Genomic DNA, 13,558 nt, shown 5'->3' with positions numbered 1-13,558 from the left:
TCTTTTCCCTGTCTTATTTAACCCACTGACGTTTAAAGATCATATTAAATCCATCTGTAAGCCAGACTAAAAATTGTTGTTGTTCTACAACTCTTAGATGATAATCAATATAACATAGTATGCAACAAGACATCCTTTGTACTGATAGAGCAAAAGGATTAATAGCTCAGGCCAAATAAAAGAAAAGGTGAAGAAAAAAATAATAATTTTGTTGTAAATAGTAAATGTTAATTACAAACATGGAATTATCCAGATTCCTAACCCAGTAGACAAGTAAAAACCTATCAGGCTATCCATCACTACCTACCAATTCTATGCCCTTTAAGAAAATAAGAAAAGAGGAAAAAAAACTATCTGAGCTCAGCAGTAAAAATGGAGACATTATTAAATTTTATAAAATATGAATGAGTAAAAAAACAGCAAAATGGACAAATAAATAAAATATAAAAAGATCTATTACATAGTAATGAAATAAAAAAATCAATTTTCCCTTCTTTGTTTCTCCCATCATCCCTCTCTTTATTACTCATTCTCTAGCATAATACTCTCCCTCTATCTTAACTTTTATTCAACCCATTTGTTGTAGATGAAAAAGTAAGACAATCTGGTTCCAAATGAACATTGAACTGTATATTCAGGTTACTGTTTTAATTTATAATACTCCTTCTTATTTTCAGCTCAACTGCAATAATGTTTGAGTTTATAATTTAACTGCTTACCAAGTGTTCATTTTTATGGTAATAGTATCTTACTATTGTTAAAGCAATTCATAGTTTATCAACGAATAATAATAAAACTATAAGTATCAGCTAGTCATTCAGTAATAAGTTAGTGTTCAAATACATTAATGTAAGAATTTAAGATACTATAGGTAATTAATCTATGGCTTCCATGACTGTCAATATTTAGCAGCGTTTGTTTGATGACATTGAGAATAATCCCGTTTCTTTCCTTGTGTCAACCACTTAAATAGCTTGTAAAGATTCAGACAAATTTCATAGCAATTAAAAGAGAACATCTAATTTTGACAATACAAATATGTATAACTTCAGAACACTATCTAGTGGTAGCAACATCTAAGTAAGATAATACCTTTATCAATTAATTACTAAAAAAGATTTAGCATAACCCATTTTACAAAATAAGACATAATCTGTCATCCCCAATTAAAACATGTTAGGGAATTATTAATTTGGAATAGCAAACATACACCAGCTGCTAGGTAACCAGTAAATGTTCCGGCAAATTTAGAATAACTACAAATGATAAAATGTATTTCAGTTTTTGTAGATAAAATGACAGCCTATTGCCTTTTCCCCAGTGGTACTGTTAATGGTTTCTGTGTCAATTTAATAATTTTTCCTAAAGAAAATATTACAGTAAGTAAAAGATATGCATACCCAGGGAGCTTACAGCTTTCAGTAATAAGTCCATGTAATGATATCAGGTATTCATTAGTTATTATCAGGATATTTTACAGTGCCAGAATTTTTAAACAGAATGAAAATAGGAAGTGATATGATGTGTGTAAAAAGAAGCAAGTGTTTTGTTGTGTCTTTGTTAATCAGCTTCTTTTCTGGCTACACTATATGGGCTAGTGCATTGCATTTGTCATAATCAAAATGAAAATAACAATTATGCATTTAATATTTCTAATGCCGTGTTGGACAGTTATACAAGTAAAAATATTTCAAAAGTGTAAAAGGACAAAGAATGCAAAATGTTTTCCTGCCTGAAAAATCTTAACATTCTGGCTAAATCATTTTCTGTTGTACTTTATTTTCCTATGTTTTCCCATCATTTAGACTTTTGTGTAATAAGTGAAAGTGTGTGAGCTGTGCTGTTATTGCGCTGAATAAGAAATTGTAATAATTGTTTTAACGGTTTAGCATTCAGCTTAGGGTATTTTTTATAGTTAAGTGTGTGTGTGTATGCGCATGCGTGTGTATGTGCAGCAAGTTATTGTTACTTGAATATATCATGTGAGTAATAGCAACAATCCAATGATTTATAATTGGCCATGTTTAACTGACCAAACACCACATTATCCCATATTTCTTCCCAATGTATTATTGCAATCACATAATAATTTTGCAAGATTGTGACTTCAGGAAGACCAAAAGCACAGAAACAAACCCAGAAGGGAAACATCCAGTGAGAAAAAAACTTCTCCTATAATACATCTGACCCAAAACTGCTAGAATTCTCCTCTGAAGTGACCCACTTTCCTTTCTACCGTACATCCAGAACAGTATAAAATCAGAAACTGACAAACACTGGCAGGCCCGGAATGCATTAAACAATATATGTGTGGTGAATACCTACCACAAGCATCAGGAATCGCCCAATAGTAAGCAAGAACAGCAGGAAGCTACTGTGCTCTACAAAGGGGAATCAGCATAATGGAAGGACGAATGAGTTCTTGTGCAGTGCGAAATGTGCTCTACAAAGGGTAAGCGGCATAATGGAAGGACGAATGAGTTCTTGTGCAGTGCAAAATGTGCTCTACAAAGGGGAAGCAGCATAATTGAAGGATGAATAAGTTCTTGTGCAGTGCGAAATGTGCTCTACAAAGGAGAAGCAGCATAATGGAAGGACGAATGAGTTCTTGTGCAGTGCGAAATGTGCTCTACAAAGGGGAAGCAGCATAATGGAAGGACGAATGAGTTCTTGTGCAGTGCAAAATACAGAAACAACCATCACGATAAACCACAATGGAACAAAGGAAGCTTGTGAAATCCATCATGAGATAAATGTATAAGTAAAAAGGCAATGTCAGAGAAAACATAACATCCAACCCAAATGGTACCAAAATGAGTAAAAGAAAGAAACAAACTCCTGTAGAAAGCACCCAAGCAGCTCCATCACAAGAAATGATTCCTGCATATAACCTCCACTGTACAAAGAACAACCCGGCAACAACATTGAAGCACTTTGAAACCCGACTGAAACTAAAATGAAGATGCAAAAAAACTCCACAGAAGAGCATACAGTATCCAAAACACATATAGGAAATCAGAAAGCTCACTAGTCATAGTCAAACAAAACAAGAAAATTAAGAAGAAACGACAGTACTATCCGTTATATACACAATGAAAAGGACAACATAAATTAGAGGTGAACTTATCGATCTAAGTAAAAAGACTATGAAGGGAAGTTAAGTGAAAGAGAGAAAAAACATTTGATTGACACAATGAGACTGAGACATCTACTTTGAATTCAGAAGGATTAGTAGAAAAACATATTCTCAACAATGAATATTTGAACAGAAAACATCCTGAATAACTTCTTTGATTTAAACTGTTTTCAATATTAGAAACTGAAGGCTTCATAGTTATTGACAGGTACAAAGAAAAAAATGTGAGTTAAAAACAGGGTATATTCAAAGTAACAGTTATTACTTGGCTAGAAGTTTAATGGTTTTACTGGAACTGGAAGATATGGAATCTTTTTTTTTTTGTTTTTTTTTCATGTCAGCCTATACATTTTTGTCTGAAGTTCTTCTCAGAGAAAGAGACGACCAAGCCATATCTTTAGACATTGGTATGAGGTTGTTCAAATATAGAAGCTTCCTCCAGGTTATCAAAGAAAATTATTCCATGAAACCGATTTTTCTTTTCTTTTTTCTACTGGAAAAATTATCTGAGATTTAAAGCCATTCTAAGAGATTTTGCAAGATGCCAGCAAGTTTTTCTAAGGTCTATTGTTTTAGAAGAATAGTCATTATCAAATCTTATTGAATTTTGTTTATATTTCAAAGGGGCATTTGTCCACACAGTTTTTAGTATTAACTCTTTATCAATGTATAACAAAAACTTAATGTATTGAAACAAAAGAGTTTTACCAGTCAAAAAAAAAAAAAAAAGCCAAGTGCAATATAGGATTAGCACTTTTGCGACCTATCTAGTCGCTTATTCAGATCAGACACTTAGTCTAAACCACAATTAAGCAGCCCAATTCAAATTTATGGCTTTAAACTCCGTGATCTTAATAGTGGTCTTTCCCCCATCACTTTGTAACACTAAAATCCACTTTGTTTAATTACATTCAAAGTTGTAACATCCCCACCCCTAATAGACATCGTAAAAGGTTCTAAAACACACAGTTTAAAAACATGATGATTATTACCTGCAACAGAAATATGCTTAAACAGGACATTTTGCTATCCTGCTTATTTACACTGTACACTTGCTCACATGTACGATCCACAGCTTGATAAATATACCAGAGCTCAATATTTGCAAGTAACATAATACTTCAGCTTGTAAGTCTTCTTAGTGTCTGGGTGTTTAAACATATCACTGGTATTAATGTACTTACACATACAAGCCCCACATGGGTACATAGCCAACTTATCAGACCATTTTTCAACCATATTTAATGGTTTGTAGCACAGCAACTTTTTCAAGGGCTTATTATTCTTGTAGCAAAACTTAGGAGTCTCACCTAAAATATCCTTATACCTCTCATCACACGTTAATACACATCAGTCTTTCCATATAGTATCACATACTGGATGAACGTCATTTGAATAGGTAATAGTGTCAAGGTATTAGTATTTACATATGCACAGTTCTCAAGGTCAGTGCTCTACCATCCTGTTGAGAGGATATGTCATCACAAACTGCTTTTATCTCATTAATACTATACCCCTTAGTAGTAAACTCATTCATAAGGTCATCACATGACTGCTTCATACTTTCGTCATTGGCATCAAGTTTAGCATGCCTAAAACATTTCCCCTTAATAACATTCTTTGAAATAGGACAGGGATGCATGCTCTGCTTATGAAGTGTGCTAGGTTTCTTACGTGGTTTTCTGTACAGCCATGTGCCTAAGCCTTATCACAAGCAGATCTAGAAACTCTGTACTCTCTGCTTAAAAGTTCTTAGTAAATTGTAAAATCTCGTGATCTGCTGTAGATAATCAATAAAATCATGTAGTAAAGCAACAGAACCTGTCCAAATAAGAGAAACATCATCAACAAAGCGAGCATAGTAGGAAACGTATTACTTCTCTCAAATACATCCAAAAGCTCCCACCAGGCAAGCACAACATTTGCATAGCTATTGGTGTATGTAGTGCCCATAGCCATGCCCATGTTTGGATATAAAAATTGTAATTAAAAACAAATCCATTGTTGCTTAAAGTAATATCAAGCAGAGTACAATTCAAATAAATATGGTCAGCAGTGTGATCAAAGTTTTTTGACAAAACAAGTCTCACAAATTCAGTTCCAGTGTCATTGGGTATCACAGTCAACAAGGACACCACTTCTGATGTAACAAACAGAAAACCATCAGTTTTGTTGTTAACTGACCATTCATACAAAGATGTATCAGCCTTATTCATAACAGGATGAAGATGCTTCTCTACATAAATAGACAGGGGCTCAGTGGCTCAACCATATCCAGAGATGATCGGGTGCACTGGAGGGTTTAACACCCGCTTATGAATTTTTGTAAGCCCACATATCACACGATCCGTAGGGAACTCAACCCTAAAATAATTAAACAAGTCCTTAGTTATCACTTCTTCCATCAATAGATTATGCAGAGCATGATGTATGCCCTCTATTAATTTATCAGTAGCTGCCTTAGAATAAATGTAATATGTTAATTCATCAGACATCTCATCCATACTCGCACAGTACGCTATGGTAGCCATAACAACAATGACGCACCCTTTATCAGAGGGTCTGATGCAGATATTTTCCATTAAAACCAAGTCAAAAAGAGCTTTGTATTGAGAATCAGTTAAGTTGTAAAACTCCTTTTAGTGTTTTCTAGTTAAAAAATGACATATATCCTGTTCACACGGCTTTAAAAAAAGTTTCAACTAGTATTTACAGGAACAAACTGACTGGGCTTTTAAAACCAGCACTTTGAGAACCAAAAGTATTACCACAGAACAACCACAAATAAATATTTTGAACAAATTATCTAATATCAGCCAACACTCATAAATTAGAAGCTTTTGAGTAGCAAATGAGAGACCACTATTTAATACCTGTTTTTTCTCTTTGGTCAAAGCAAAGGACAAGCTGTTCACACCTAGGTCCATGGAATTTTGCTCCATACAGTGTTTTTCTTGTAGTCCAAAAATCTTTAGATTATACCTCCTTTCTCTGTTTTCTAAAGTATCTGTTTTCTTTAGAAGCTAAGTGTTTTATTTTAGTAAAACGTTGGTTTGAGATTCTTCTTTTAGTCTGCCATCTATGTCCTTCAAAGTATTTTCCATGAAACGGATTTTGGTTTGTTGCTGTTGTAGCATTTCTTTGAAAATTTCAGTTTGCTTAAAACAGTTTTCTCTTAGAGTCTATAAATTCTCCTGAAAAAAACATAAATTTTCAAGGAAAGTTCCGGAAAGGTAGATGTCACTAAATTCTATATCCTTATTCAGTGAAGTGTCAGCGTGAGAATGCTTAGAGTTACTTGTCTTCATTCAGAAAAAAACAGTCTCCAAATAAAAGTGACAGAAATTTTTATATAAAATTTCATAAAAATTGAATATTGGGTAGACAGTATTATCAGTTAAAGTGTAACAGAATTAAACAATAGCTATATTCCTGTATTTAAAACTAATACTGCAAAGCTCTAAAAAGTTGCTGCCATCACTCATCCATCTTGGCTTTGCCCCTGGCTGAGTCTAATTATGATGGCTGCCAAAAAGGAATTACTAGAAAATGGAAATCAGTCTAAACCAGCAATACTAGAAGTAGTGAATATAGTAACAGAGGTAAAAGAACTGGAAGTGGGATCTTTACAAAAGGGTAGGAGTAAATTACATTGATAAAATGGGAATTGTGGAAACAATGTTTTGGAGGAGGAATGAGGTTTAAGAGAAAGGCAGAAATTGAAGGAGGTATGTAATATCTAACTGACAGTGACTATAGAAGACTGTAGGTGATATGTAATGTTTGCAACTAAAAATGTGTTAATAAGGTTTGTTTTCATTTATATACATGTATGATAGCCTATGTCATAAGTCATGATTTATTAAAGAAGCTTCTTGCTAAAAAAAAAAAAAATTAAAGCTTGCCTGCAGTCAGTGCTATGGAGGTTGTTATAGTCAACCGTTGTGTACGGTGTTTGGTCCATTTTTCAGCAAAATTTGTGTGAACTTGGGCATCCTCACAGCTCAGCCTTTAAAGCTTTAATGTAACAATTGTTAAAAAAGAAGCCACTACCGTTAATCTGTGTGCAAGGAGTCCATCCACATAATACATGAGTCTGCTGTTGGTGCTAGAGTCTACCTGCACTGAAAAATCCATGTCATCCTAGATATCTTTCCAGCTCGACACTTAAAACTTGATTACAGTCATTGCAACAAAGCCATTGTGTAGGTATTTCATTGACTTCTCAGACACCGTACTGGGTCTCACTACTTCCTGCTTTCCAGGTTTCTCTGGTGTTGCTCAGCATGCATCTGCATTTATTTATTTATTTATTTGACATTTGTTACCTGGGTTGGTCCATTTGAGCCAAAATAGTCCGTTTTCAGTGGAGACCGAAGGCAAAAAGGTCCAGAACATAGACATAATTATAACAACACAAAATAATACACAGGAATATTTATGAATACAGCAGGAAACATAAAAAATAATATAATGCTGCCATACCCTGTTAAAAATACATAGAGAATTATAAACTTGCTATGAGTGTTTTTTTTTCTTTTGTCCTCTATATAAGAGAGGTAGGAAAGCTGAATGTAGTATTAGTAAATACTGTTTCTTGTCTTCACATGTCAAATGACGTTTCATTTAGTAAACAGAAGATAGTAAAGTGGACAATAGTATATACATACTTACATGGGTTGTAGTAGCCTAGCTCATGGAGTAGAGAAAATAGTAAATAAAGTACAGGAGTCAGAGAGTCCTGTGCAGGGGACTGTTAATAGAGGGTGTGTGGAAGAATTAGGGTTGTGATAGTGGCAGGACCTTGTGTCAAGTGGAACTTGTTTTAGCTCATTTTTGAAGTGTAAGGTGTGGATATGGATCTTATTTATGAGGGGAGTTTATTCCAGGCTTGGGCTATAGAGTGTTTGTAAAGTAGTTTTCCGATGTTTTTGTTAGGTTCATGGATAACAAGGAGTTGTTTGGATGTACGGAGAGAACGATTGGGAGTGTAGTAGGAGATGATGGAGGAGAGGGAGGGCAGGATGTAGGTTTGTATAAAATGGAGAGTAGGATTTGAAATTGAGTTAAATAAAGTTGTTGGGGGAATTCTAGTCATTGTAGTGTGTTGAGAGCAAAGCAGTAGTTCATAGGTTGGTGCTAGGCTATCAGCCCTAGGACCTATACAAGCCTAGCCATAACAATTCCCTGGATATTTCTTCCCACAATATTTACTTCCCTGGAACCCTGACGAGCAGGGTGACTGATGTGATCCCTGGGGTGAATTCCCTATCTCCCATTCAATCGTCAAGGTTCCTTTTGAAGAGGGCCAATGAGGCTCTCTGCTTGACATGTATGGACAGTCTATTCCAGAGTATGGGGAGTCACTGGGTCAGGAACCTATCCCTCCAGCATGTTTTGTTCATTGTGATGACAAGGTTTATATCCCTGGAGTGTATGGCTCTGAGGAATTGGGATTTATTTATATGGAGCATGTCCAACAGCTCAGGGTTTGACATGTCCTTGTATGTTAAGCAGAGATCGCCTCTGAGTAGACGATATGCCACAGAGTATAGCTGGAGTTTTTTTAGATGGCCAGCATGGGGCATCTGCTTTAGGCCTGTGATTCTTTTAGTGAGGTATTTCTGTGGCCTTTCCAGCTGTTGCAGACGTCTTGAGGGGTACATACAAAATGGGACGTTGTACTCTATAATGGGTCTAATGAAGGATGAGTATAGTGGGACAATGACCTCCTTTTTTCTGGATGAAAAGCCCTTAGTGATAAGGTCTGCCACATAGAAGGATTTCCTGACTGTTGTGGCGATGTGGTTATTGAAGGTGAGACCACTGTCCACCTGTGTCCCTAAGTCTCATCACACTTTCTGTGTTTAGTTTACTGCCACCTGTGTGATAATTCATGGGTACATGTTTTTCCCAAAGAGGATAACTATACATTTCTTGGCATTAAGCTTGAGCCCATGGCTCTGGCACCAAGCATCTGTTTCTGTAAGGCCCTTTTGTAGAATATCCACATAATTTGAGGATTCAGTAATGGCTCCCAGTTTACAGTCATCTGTGAACTTTGTTAGCCAAATTCCCTTAGTGTTGGCCTGTACTTCAGAGAAGTAGATGCCAAACAAGAGAGGTCCCAGGACTGAACCCTGAGGTACTCTACTTGTCACTTGTCTGGAGCTGGATTTGGAGTTGGCTACTTTTACCATCTGGGTTCTGTCAGTAATCCGGTTGGCAACCCATCGAGTGATGTAGGGATTTATGTGCAGCTTAGTAAGTTTATCTATGATTCCAGAGTAGGGGATGGTGTCGAAGGCCTTGGCGTGGTCCACATAAGCTGTGTGGACTGCCTTACCCTCGTCCACAACTCTGGAGACTGATTCGAAGAAGTCAGTCAGGTTCAGGAGACAAGATCGGCCCTTCACAATCCCAAACTGGGTGGGGTCCAGTGTTTGAAGGTTGTCAATGTCTTTGTTTATAAGTTCCATGATAATGTGTTCCATGCCCTTGCAGATCAGGCTAGTCAGACTGATGGGACGATAGTTCTTGGGATCCAAGATGGATCCCTTGTGGAGTGGGATAACTGTAGCTGTGCGCCACTCAGTGGGCATGAAGCCTGAGGTGAGGCTATGATTAAACATGACACTTGGGTGAGGTGCCAGTTCATTTTGTAGTTCATGTAGTACACAGCCTGAGATTTCATCTGGTCCCATGGATGCTGTATTCTTAGCTTTGGAGAATGCGGTTTCTACCTGTATGGCCGTGAATACCGGAATTTGGCAATCTTTTGGTATTGAGTTGGGCCCTTTAGGGGTGAGAGGGGGGTGAAGTTCGCACTAAATCAATCTGCCAGGATATTTGCAATATCCTTGGGATCAGTATATTTAATGCCATTCTGTTGTATCTCAGAGCAGATCTGAGCATTGCCATTTAGATTCTTGACATAACTATAAGAATGCCTTGTGGTTGTCTTTGGAATCTTTGGCAATTTTATTTTCATAACTAGCTTTGGAGGCTTTTATGAGGGATCTCAGCTTCATACTGAGGCTGGTAAGGTAGTTTATTGCATTCTGGGATTTTCCTCTTTTCTGCAACAGTTTCTTCCATCTGATGTACAATTGTTTATGGCAGAGGACCACCAGATTAGCTTCCTTTTTTTGGAGGAGAGCGTCTTGGTTCTATTTGGGATGGCACAATTCAAGCAAGAGTGGATGTGCTCATACAGTGCCTTAGTGTAGGATTCAGCAGTCAAACTTTCAGCTCCTGTCTGCATGGGTGTCATGAAGTTTGTCACTTCTGACTTGAGTGACATGAAGTTGGCTTTAGAGAAGTTTTTTATGGATGTTTCCTTACTGGGGGGGTGGGATGTGGATGCCAAGGGGGATTTGCTTATGGTCAGACCTGACCAATGAGGGGTTGACACTGGTGTGGAGCATCTATCTCCCATGTTGGTAATGAACAGGCCTAGGATATTGGATTAGTTGATCCAGGGCATAGGAATTTATGAATTCCAAGAAGCATTGGGAAAAGGCAGGGTAGATGAAATCACCCGGTATTAGGGTGTTTGGTTGTATCTTAATATTTTCCAGTATGTTTAGAAATGTGTAGTGAGAATTGGGGCATGGTGGGGGATCTGTAGCAAACTACAGTATGGATTGCAGTCTTACCTAGTATTAGTTGCACCTGAAGAATTTCAGATGCATTGTGCTGGACAACTAGCCTGGAGGTGTGAATATGGACACTCCTCCACCTTTAGTATTTCGGTCTTGGATTGCTGGCCAAAACGTGTGGTAAGAGTTGTAGCCTGGTATTGCAGGGGTGCTTTCTGGAGCCTTGAACCAGGTCTCAGTTACTGCACAGATATCAATGTTCTCCATTTTTAGGAGTGCCTCAAGAGAGTGCATTTTGAGGTTTAGACTTCTAGCATTGAGTAGCATTGCCTTCAGATTCTGCATGCTTGTATCTGTTATGGTGGTGGTTTTGTCCTTTGAACCTTGCCTAAAAAAGGTACTATAGGGGTGGCAAGAGCTTTAGCCAGTAACCTGAATCCCAGGGGTGACAGGTGCAGAACATCTCTGGCAAAGCATCGTGGTTTGTCGATCATGTCGTCCCAGGCAGACAAATACTGGATCCCCTTTGAATGACACCAGAAGCTTAGCCAATTGTTGAAGCCAAACATTTTGTCCTTATACTGTGGTGTCATTCTGAGCGAAGGCAGGATGCTACTCAGGGCTAGGGTCTGGTGTGAGTTATGTGGTAAGTCAGTGGCAAATTGAGCTGTTTTGTTGTATGTTTGTTCTAATTTGGATAAAAGTGTAGACTGAATGCTAGTAAAAATTGGAGCTGCATAGAGAAAGGAGGCAAGGAGGAGTGCTTGAGCCAAGGAGAGTTTAGTGTCAAAGGTGAGAAATTTCTTATTTCTATATAATGACCGAGTCTTTGGTGGGTTTTTTAATACTTTGTTGGAAGTGCAGGTTAAATTTTAGTTCATTGTCAATAATGTACCTAATAGTTTAGTGTGGGGCTCTGCTTTAATCAGGGGCACCTCATGATATAGGACTGTGGGACTGCAGCCCCCCCCACCTGAAAGGAAAACAAAAAAAAACAAATTGCGAGTCCCGGAACTCCACACATGTCAGTAGTCCAGATAGGTGGAAAGGCATCTCTGTTCTGCCAATGCTCAGAAGTGTGTGCGGTGACGACCGCATACTGCATAGAATGGAAGAACTCTGGATTATATTGTCTGCAGGCTGGAGCCTTACTCTCGCTGGGACACCAGCCAGGAGGACAGTTGAGCCTTCTTGCAGGGAAGAAACCAGCCGATGTTCTTCGTGTTTCACTGTTGCAGTCATTTCATTTGGGTTATTTGCTTGCAGTAGCCCTCAGTTGGCCTGGTTAACAAAGTCTTGGGTCCTGCGTCAGTTGCTGTCCCTTCTTCCATAACATCAGGTTGTCAGGGGTATAAAACATGCAGCCGAGGCCATTACATCAGTCTTTCTTGCTGTGCGGTGCCTGAAGCAGAAGCAGTTCGCAAGTGCCAGTTGGCCGACTCCTGAAATTTTCATTTTCGAGTTTCAGAACTGAAGTTTTCAAATAAAGCTAAGTACCCCATTGGGGAAACTTTTTTCTTGCTCCTTACTGATGTCAGTAAAAGTTAATAATTGCATTACTTGTGGAAAGCAAATACCTCATAAAGATTTTCATTCATACTGTATTCCCTGCCTAGGCCCTGACCAAGACGTACCTTACTGTCAGTTTTGTGCTTTATTTAATCAGTGCACTATCCATCGTCGGTATATTTTCACCTCTAAATATTTTGGTTCTTGGTTTAATTATCCAGAAATGTCATCAGTTAGCCATTCGACTACCGGGATTCCAAAAAACCGCAAAGATAAAGACAGGGGCAGGCCGCCGAGGTCCAAAACTGCCGACGACGCTTCTCCTAAGCCAGTCACCAGTTCGCCAGTACTCAGGCACTTTTGCAGCCCCTGATACCAGCTACTTCTGATTTGCAGGCCTCTACTGAGACCCATTCGGAGTCCGGTATGTCACGAGATGCTTCAACTATGGAACCTGTGGATGTCTCTACCTTGGGTGGGTCCGGAGCCACAGTGCAGGCACCGGCTTCTGAGGGTGTATTCAGGTCTATGGACTTGCATATTAAACCGATGCCTCCTCCTTCATTTAGGCCTAAATCTCAAACCATGCCTAAAAAACCAACCCCCAGGCTGCATGCTCAGGCCTCTATGCCTAAAAAACAAATGATAAGAATGGCTGAAGATCCTATAACTCTAGTAAGAGGAAGCCAACCTCCCCCTTCTAAGAGACCTAGGACTGAAGTTGTTTATGAATCTTCTGACCAGGATTCTAATTTTTCTGATTCTTCTGATGATCTGGATTTGCCCTTGCCTAGTTATGAGGATTCTGATGCAGAGGACTCTGTTCCCTCTGCTTCCCCTCCTGAGGAATTTTCTTTTGGTGAAACCTTACATACTCTAAGGGAGCATTTCCACTGGGAAAGCCAGGATTTTTTTGATTCAAAAAAGAGGCTTAGGGATTTCTTACTCCTGCCTCAGCATAGGCCTTTAGTTATTCCTTCTGCACTAGACATTGTTGATGATGCTTTTTCGGAATCTAGTTTGGCCCCTGATTCTTTGTCTCCTGCTCCCAGAAAATCTGACAGATATTACAAGGTTCCTGATTCACACAAGTTCCATTTTAAAAATCCTATTGCGGATCCAGGGACTATTTCACAGGGACCCAAGGGCATTAAGGCTTGAATACAGCTTCCCACATGGCTTTCCTCACGCCAGAAAATTGGGTTCATTTGACAACCTACTTCAAACAAGTGGCCACAAAAGCCAAGTTATCTACAAAGCAAGTACTGCAAGCCTTGGGGTTCATGGCCTCCTGCATTCTTCTAATTCCATA

General features: G+C 38.3%; 1 protein-coding gene across 1 annotated transcript in view; it reads left to right on the top strand.

The window, feature by feature from the left end:
* Positions 1 to 13,558, top strand: part of LOC122814454 (zinc finger protein 665-like) — a 330,084-nt gene that overhangs the window by 47,082 nt on the left and 269,444 nt on the right. The gene's annotated exons all lie outside the window — the stretch shown is intronic.

Source organism: Protopterus annectens, chromosome 10.part0 (genome assembly GCF_019279795.1).
Source record: "Protopterus annectens isolate FY-2018-M chromosome 10.part0, PAN1.0, whole genome shotgun sequence".
Lineage (NCBI taxonomy): Eukaryota > Metazoa > Chordata > Ceratodontiformes > Protopteridae > Protopterus > Protopterus annectens.
Note: the sequence above shows the minus strand (reverse complement) of the source record. Positions and strands in the feature narration are given on the sequence as shown.